Consider the following 9,365-nt stretch of genomic DNA (forward strand, 5'->3'; position numbering starts at 1 on the left):
CAGTGGTATATTGGGATATGGAGTGTGGAGGAGGAGGTTCAGTGGTATATTGGGCTATGGAGTGTGGTGGAGGAGGATCAGTGGTATATTGGAATATGGAGTGTGGCGGAGGATCAGTGGTATATTGGGATATGGAGTGTGGAGGAGGATCAGTGGTATATTGGGATATGGAGTGTAGAGGAGGGGGATCAGTGTTATATTGGGAAATGGAGTGTGGTGGAGGAGGATCAGTGGTATATTGGGAAATGGTGTGTGGAGGAGGAGGTTCAGTGGTATATTGGGATATGGAGTGTGGAGGAGGAGGATCAGTTGTATATTGGGATATGGAGTGTGGAGGAGGAGGATCAGTGGTATATTGGGATATGGAGAGTGCAGGAGGAGGATCAGTGGTATATTGGGATATGGAGTGTGGAGGAGGAGGTTCAGTGGTATATTGGGATATGGAGTGTGGAGGAGGAGGATCAGTGGTATATTGGGATATGGAGTGTGGAGGAGGTGGATCAGTGGTACATTGGGATATGGAGTGTGGCGGAGGATCAGTGGTATATTGGGATATGGAGTGTGGTGGAGGAGGATCAGTGGTATATTGGGATATGGAGTGTGGAGGAGGAGGATCAGTGGTATATTGGGATATGGAGTGTGGAGGAGGAGAATCAGTGGTATATTGGGATATGGAGTGTGGCGGAGGATCAGTGGTATATTGGGATATGGAGAGTGGAGCAGGAGAATCAGTGGTATATTGGGATATGGAGTGTGGAGGAGGAGGTTCAGTGGTATATTGGGATATGGAGTGTGGTGGAGGATCAGTGGTATATTGGGATATGGAGTGTGGCGGAGGATCAGTGGTATATTGGGATATGGAGTGTGGTGGAGGAGGATCAGTGGTATATTGGGATATGGAGTGTGGCGGAGGATCAGTGGTATATTGGGATATGGAGTGTGGAGGAGGAGAATCAGTGGAATATTGGGATATGGAGTGTGGAGGAGGAGGTTCAGTGGTATATTGGGATATGGAGTGTGGTGGAGGATCAGTGGTATATTGGGATATGGAGTGTGGCGGAGGATCAGTGGTATATTGGGATATGGATTGTGGTGGAGGATCAGTGGTATATTGGAATATGGAGTGTGGTGGAGGAGGATCAGTGGTATATTGGGATATGGAGTGTGGCGGAGGATCAGTGGTATATTGGAATATGGAGTGTGCTGGGGGAGGATCAGTGGTATATTGGGATAGGGAGTGTGGTGGAGGAGGTTCAGTGGTAGATTGGGATATGGAGTGTGGTGGAGGAGGATCAGTGGTATATTGGGAAATGGAGTGTGGAGGAGGAGGATCAGTGGTACATTGGGATATGGAGTGTGGCGGAGGATCAGTGGTATATTGGGATATGGAGTGCGGCGGAGGATCAGTGGTATATTGGGATATGGAGTGTGGAGGAGGAGGATCAGTGGTATATTGGGATATGGAGTGTGGAGGAGGATCAGTGGTATATTGGAATATGGAGTGTGGTGGGGGAGGATCAGTGGTATATTGGGATATGGAGTGTGGTGGAGGAGGTTCAGTGGTAGATTGGGATATGGAGTGTGGTGGAGGAGGATCAGTGGTATATTGGGAAATGGAGTGTGGAGGAGGAGGATCAGTGGTACATTGGGATATGGAGTGTGGCGGAGGATCAGTGGTATATTGGGATATGGAGTGTGGAGGAGGATCAGTGGTATATTGGGATATGGAGTGTGGAGGAGGAGGTTCAGTGGTATATTGGGATATTGAGTGTGGAGGAGGAGAATCAGTGATATATTGGGATATGGAGTGTGGAGGAGGATCAGTGGTATATTGGAATATGGAGTGTGGTGGGGGAGGATCAGTGGTATATTGGGATATGGAGTGTGGTGGAGGAGGTTCAGTGGTAGATTGGGATATGGAGTGTGGTGGAGGAGGATCAGTGGTATATTGGGAAATGGAGTGTGGAGGAGGAGGATCAGTGGTACATTGGGATATGGAGTGTGGCGGAGGATCAGTGGTATATTGGGATATGGAGTGTGGAGGAGGATCAGTGGTATATTGGGATATGGAGTGTGGAGGAGGAGGTTCAGTGGTATATTGGGATATTGAGTGTGGAGGAGGAGAATCAGTGATATATTGGGATATGGAGTGTGGAGGAGGAGGTTCAGTGGTATATTGGGATATGGAGTGTGGCGGAGGATCAGTGGTATATTGGGATATGGAGTGTGGAGGAGGATCAGTGGTATATTGGGATATGGAGTGTGGAGGAGGTTCAGTGGTATATTGGGATATGGAGTGTGGTGGAGGAGGATCAGTGGTATATTGGGATATGGAGTGTGGAGTAGGATAAGTGGTATATTGGAATATGGTGTGTGGAGGAGGAGGTTCAGTGGTATATTGGGATATGGAGTGTGGAGGAGGAGGTTCAGTGGTATATTGGGCTATGGAGTGTGGTGGAGGAGGATCAGTGGTATATTGGAATATGGAGTGTGGCGGAGGATCAGTGGTATATTGGGATATGGAGTGTGGAGGAGGATCAGTGGTATATTGGGATATGGAGTGTAGAGGAGGGGGATCAGTGTTATATTGGGAAATGGAGTGTGGTGGAGGAGGATCAGTGGTATATTGGGAAATGGTGTGTGGAGGAGGAGGTTCAGTGGTATATTGGGATATGGAGTGTGGAGGAGGAGGATCAGTTGTATATTGGGATATGGAGTGTGGAGGAGGAGGTTCAGTGGTATATTGGGATATGGAGAGTGCAGGAGGAGGATCAGTGGTATATTGGGATATGGAGTGTGGAGGAGGAGGTTCAGTGGTATATTGGGATATGGAGTGTGGAGGAGGAGGATCAGTGGTATATTGGGATATGGAGTGTGGAGGAGGTGGATCAGTGGTACATTGGGATATGGAGTGTGGCGGAGGATCAGTGGTATATTGGGATATGGAGTGTGGTGGAGGAGGATCAGTGGTATATTGGGATATGGAGTGTGGAGGAGGAGGATCAGTGGTATATTGGGATATGGAGTGTGGAGGAGGAGAATCAGTGGTATATTGGGATATGGAGTGTGGCGGAGGATCAGTGGTATATTGGGATATGGAGAGTGGAGCAGGAGAATCAGTGGAATATTGGGATATGGAGTGTGGAGGAGGAGGTTCAGTGGTATATTGGGATATGGAGTGTGGTGGAGGATCAGTGGTATATTGGGATATGGAGTGTGGCGGAGGATCAGTGGTATATTGGGATATGGAGTGTGGTGGAGGATCAGTGGTATATTGGAATATGGAGTGTGGTGGAGGAGGATCAGTGGTATATTGGGATATGGAGTGTGGCGGAGGATCAGTGGTATATTGGGATATGGAGTGTGGTGGAGGAGGATCAGTGGTATATTGGGATATGGAGTGTGGAGGAGGTTCAGTGGTATATTGGGATATGGAGTGTGGTGGAGGAGGATCAGTGGTATATTGGGATATGGAGTGTGGAGGAGGATAAGTGGTATATTGGAATATGGTGTGTGGAGGAGGAGGTTCAGTGGTATATTGGGATATGGAGTGTGGAGGAGGAGGTTCAGTGGTATATTGGGATATGGAGTGTGGTGGAGGAGGATCAGTAGTGTATTGGGATATTGAGTGTGGAGGAGAATGTTCAGTGGTATATTGGGATATGGAGTGTGGTGGAGGAGGATCAGTGGTATATTGGGATATGGAGTGTGGCGGAGGATCAGTGGTGTATTGGGATATGGAGTGTGGAGGAGGAGAATCAGTGGAATATTGGGATATGGAGTGTGGAGGAGGAGGTTCAGTGGTATATTGGGATATGGAGTGTGGTGGAGGATCAGTGGTATATTGGGATATGGAGTGTGGCAGAGGATCAGTGGTATATTGGGATATGGAGTGTGGTGGAGGATCAGTGGTATATTGGAATATGGAGTGTGGTGGAGGAGGATCAGTGGTATATTGGGATATGGAGTGTGGAGGAGGATCAGTGGTATATTGGAATATGGAGTGTGGTGGGGGAGGATCAGTGGTATATTGGGATATGGAGTGTGGTGGAGGAGGTTCAGTGGTAGATTGGGATATGGAGTGTGGTGGAGGAGGATCAGTGGTATATTGGGAAATGGAGTGTGGAGGAGGAGGATCAGTGGTACATTGGGATATGGAGTGTGGCGGAGGATCAGTGGTATATTGGGATATGGAGTGTGGTGGAGGAGGTTCATGGTATATTGGAATATGGAGTGTGGTGGAGGAGGATCAGTGGTATATTGGAATATGGAGTGTGGCGGAGGATCAGTGGTATATTGGGATATGGAGTGTGGAGGAGGATCAGTGGTATATTGGGATATGGAGTGTAGAGGAGGGGGATCAGTGTTATATTGGGAAATGGAGTGTGGTGGAGGAGGATCAGTGGTATATTGGGAAATGGTGTGTGGAGGAGGAGGTTCAGTGGTATATTGGGATATGGAGTGTGGAGGAGGAGGATCAGTTGTATATTGGGATATGGAGTGTGGAGGAGGAGGTTCAGTGGTATATTGGGATATGGAGAGTGCAGGAGGAGGATCAGTGGTATATTGGGATATGGAGTGTGGAGGAGGAGGTTCAGTGGTATATTGGGATATGGAGTGTGGAGGAGGAGGATCAGTGGTATATTGGGATATGGAGTGTGGAGGAGGAGGATCAGTGGTACATTGGGATATGGAGTGTGGCGGAGGATCAGTGGTATATTGGGATATGGAGTGTGGTGGAGGAGGATCAGTGGTATATTGGGATATGGAGTGTGGAGGAGGAGGATCAGTGGTATATTGGGATATGGAGTGTGGAGGAGGATCAGTGGTATATAGGAATATGGAGTGTGGTGGAGGAGGATCAGTGGTATATTGGGATATGAAGTGTGGCGGAGGATCAGTGGTATATTGGGATATGGAGTGTGGTGGAGGAGGATCAGTGGTAGATTGGGATATGGAGTGTGGTGGAGTAGGATCAGTGGTATATTGGGAAATGGAGTGTGGCGGAGGATCAGTGGTATATTGGGATATGGAGTGTGGTGGAGGAGGTTCAGTGGTATATTGGAATATGGAGTGTGGTGGAGGAGGATCAGTGGTATATTGGGATATGGAGTGTGGCGGAGGATCAGTGGTATATTGGGATATGGAGTGTGGAGGAGGATCAGTGGAATATTGGGATATGGAGTGTAGAGGAGGGGGATCAGTGGTATATTGGGAAATGGAGTGTGGTGGAGGAGGATCAGTGGTATATTGGGAAATGGAGTGTGCAGGAGGAGGTTCAGTGGTATATTGGGATATGGAGTGTGGAGGAGGAGGATCAGTGGTATATTGGGATATGGAGTGTGGAGGAGGAGGTTCAGTGGTATATTCGGATATGGAGTGTGGAGGAGGAGGATCAGTGGTATATTGGGATATGGAGTGTGGAGGAGGAGGTTCAGTGGTATATTGGGAAATGGAGTGTGGAGGAGGAGGATCAGTGGTACATTGGGATATGGAGTGTGGCGGAGGATCAGTGGTATATTGGGAATGGAGTGTGGTGGAGGAGGATCAGTGGTATATTGGGATATGGAGTGTGGCGGAGGATCAGTGGTATATTGGGATATGGAGTGTGGTGGAGGAGGTTCAGAGGTAGATTGGGATATGGAGTGTGGTGGAGGAGGATCAGTGGTATATTGGGAAATGGAGTGTGGCGGAGGATCAGTGGTATATTGGGATATGGAGTGTGGTGGAGGAGGTTCAGTGGTATATTGGAATATGGAGTGTGGTGGAGGAGGATCAGTGGTATATTGGGATATGGAGTGTGGCGGAGGATCAGTGGTATATTGGGATATGGAGTGTGGAGGAGGATCACTGGTATATTGGGATATGGAGTGTAGAGGAGGGGGATCAGTGGTATATTGGGAAATGGAGTGTGGTGGAGGAGGATCAGTGGTATATTGGGAAATGGAGTGTGCAGGAGGAGGTTCAGTGGTATATTGGGATATGGAGTGTGGAGGAGGAGGATCAGTGGTATATTGGGACATGGAGTGTGGAGGAGGAGGTTCAGTGGTATATTGGGATATGGAGTGTGGAGGAGGAGGATCAGTGGTATATTGGGATATGGAGTGTGGAGGAGGAGGTTCAGTGGTATATTGGGAAATGGAGTGTGGAGGAGGAGGATCAGTGGTACATTGGGATATGGAGTGTGGCGGAGGATCAGTGGTATATTGGGATATGGAGTGTGGAGGAGGAGGTTCAGTGGTATATTGGGAAATGGAATGTGGTGGAGGAGGATCAGTGGTATATTGGGATATGGAGTGTGGAGGAGGATCAGTGGTATATTGGGAAATGGAGTGTGGTGGAGGAGGATCAGTGGTATATTGGGATATGGAGTGTGGAGGAGGATCAGTGGTATATTGGGATATGGAGTGTGGAGGAGGAGGTTCAGTGGTATATTGGGAAATGGAGTGTGGTGGAGGAGGTTCAGTGGTATATTGGGATATGGAGTGTGGAGGAGGATCAGTGGTATATTGGGATATGGAGTGTGGCGGAGGATCAGTGGTATATTGGGATATGGAGTGTGGAGGAGGATCAGTGGTATATTGGGATATGGAGTGTGGAGGAGGATCAGTGGTATATTGGGAAATGGAGTGTGGAGGAGGATCAGTGGTATATTGGAATATGGAGTGTGGTGGAGGAGGATCAGTGGTATATTGGGATATGGAGTGTGGAGGAGGAGGATCAGTGGTATATTGGGATATGGAGTGTGGTGGAGGAGGATCAGTGGTATATTGGGATATGGAGTGTGGTGGAGGATCAGTGGTGTATTGGGAAATGGAGTGTGGTGGAGGAGGATCAGTGGTATATTGGGAAATGGAGTGTGGTGGAGGAGGATCAGTGGTATATTGGGAAATGGAGTGTGGTGGAGGAGGATCGGTGGTATATTGGGAAATGGAGTGTGGAGGAGGATCAGTGGTATATTGGGATATGGAGTGTGGCGGAGGATCAGTGGTAAATTGGGATATGGAGTGTGGCGGAGGATCAGTGGTATATTGGGATATGGAGTGTGGTGGAAGATCAGTGGTATATTGGGATATGGAGTGTGGTGGAGGAGGATCAGTGGTATATTGCGATATGGAGTGTGGTGGATGATCAGTGGTATATTGGGATATGGAGTGTGGAGGAGGAGGATCAGTGGTATATTGGGATATGGAGTGTGGCGGAGGATCAGTGGTATATTGGGATATGGAGTGTGGTGGAGGAGGTTCTGTGGTAGATTGGGATATGGAGTGTGGTGGAGGAGGATCAGTGGTATATTGGGAAATGGAGTGTGGCGGAGTATCAGTGGTATATTGGGATATGGAGTGTGGTGGAGGAGGTTCAGTGGTATATTGGAATATGGAGTGTGGTGGAGGAGGATCAGTGGTATATTGGGATATGGAGTGTGGCGGAGGATCAGTGGTATATTGGGTTATGGAGTGTGGAGGAGGATCAGTGGAATATTGGGATATGGAGTGTAGAGGAGGGGGATCAGTGGTATATTGGGAAATGGAGTGTGGTGGAGGAGGATCAGTGGTATATTGGGAAATGGAGTGTGCAGGAGGAGGTTCAGTGGTATATTGGGATATGGAGTGTGGAGGAGGAGGATCAGTGGTATATTGGGATATGGAGTGTGGAGGAGGAGGTTCAGTGGTATATTCGGATATGGAGTGTGGAGGAGGAGGATCAGTGGTATATTGGGATATGGAGTGTGGAGGAGGAGGTTCAGTGGTATATTGGGAAATGGAGTGTGGAGGAGGAGGATCAGTGGTACATTGGGATATGGAGTGTGGCGGAGGATCAGTGGTATATTGGGATATGGAGTGTGGTGGAGGAGGATCAGTGGTATATTGGGATATGGAGTGTGGCGGAGGATCAGTGGTATATTGGGATATGGAGTGTGGTGGAGGAGGTTCAGTGGTAGATTGGGATATGGAGTGTGGTGGAGGAGGATCAGTAGTATATTGGGAAATGGAGTGTGGCGGAGGATCAGTGGTATATTGGGATATGGAGTGTGGTGGAGGAGGTTCAGTGGTATATTGGAATATGGAGTGTGGTGGAGGAGGATCAGTGGTATATTGGGATATGGAGTGTGGCGGAGGATCAGTGGTATATTGGGATATGGAGTGTGGAGGAGGATCAGTGGTATATTGGGATATGGAGTGTAGAGGAGGGGGATCAGTGGTATATTGGGAAATGGAGTGTGGTGGAGGAGGATCAGTGGTATATTGGGAAATGGAGTGTGCAGGAGGAGGTTCAGTGGTATATTGGGATATGGAGTGTGGAGGAGGAGGATCAGTGGTATATTGGGATATGGTGTGTGGAGGAGGAGGTTCAGTGGTATATTGGGATATGGAGTGTGGAGGAGGAGGATCAATGGTATATTGGGATATGGAGTGTGGTGGAGGAGGTTCAGTGGTATATTGGGAAATGGAGTGTGGAGGAGGAGGATCAGTGGTACATTGGGATATGGAGTGTGGCGGAGGATCAGTGGTATATTGGGATATGGAGTGTGGAGGAGGAGGTTCAGTGGTATATTGGGAAATGGAATGTGGTGGAGGAGGTTCAGTGGTATATTGGTATATGGAGTGTGGAGGAGGATCAGTGGTATATCGGGATATGGAGTGTGGAGGAGGTTCAGTGGTATATTGGGATATGGAGTGTGGAGGAGGATCAGTGGTATATTGGGATATGGAGTGTGGCGGAGGATCAGTGGTATATTGGGATATGGAGTGTGGAGGAGGATCAGTGGTATATTGGGATATGGAGTGTGGAGGAGGATCAGTGGTATATTGGGAAATGGAGTGTGGAGGAGGATCAGTGGTATATTGGAATATGGAGTGTGGTGGAGGAGGATCAGTGGTATATTGGGATATGGAGTGTGGAGGAGGAGGATCAGTGGTATATTGGGATATGGAGTGTGGTGGAGGAGGATCAGTGGTATATTGGGATATGGAGTGTGGTGGAGGATCAGTGGTGTATTGGGAAATGGAGTGTGGTGTAGGAGGATCAGTGGTATATTGGGAAATGGAGTGTGGTGGAGGAGGATCAGTGGTATATTGGGAAATGGAGTGTGGTGGAGGAGAATCGGTGGTATATTGGGAAATGGAGTGTGGAGGAGGATCAGTGGTATATTGGGATATGGAGTGTGGCGGAGGATCAGTGGTAAATTGGGATATGGAGTGTGGCGGAGGATCAGTGGTATATTGGGATATGGAGTGTGGTGGAAGATCAGTGGTATATTGGGATATGAAGTATGGAGGAGGATCAGTGGTATATTGGGATATGGAGTGTGGTGGAGGAGGTTCAGTGGTATATTGGGATATGGAGTGTGGTGGAGGAGGATC

This window comes from Hypanus sabinus, chromosome 3, assembly GCF_030144855.1.
Source record: "Hypanus sabinus isolate sHypSab1 chromosome 3, sHypSab1.hap1, whole genome shotgun sequence".
Taxonomy (NCBI): domain Eukaryota; kingdom Metazoa; phylum Chordata; class Chondrichthyes; order Myliobatiformes; family Dasyatidae; genus Hypanus; species Hypanus sabinus.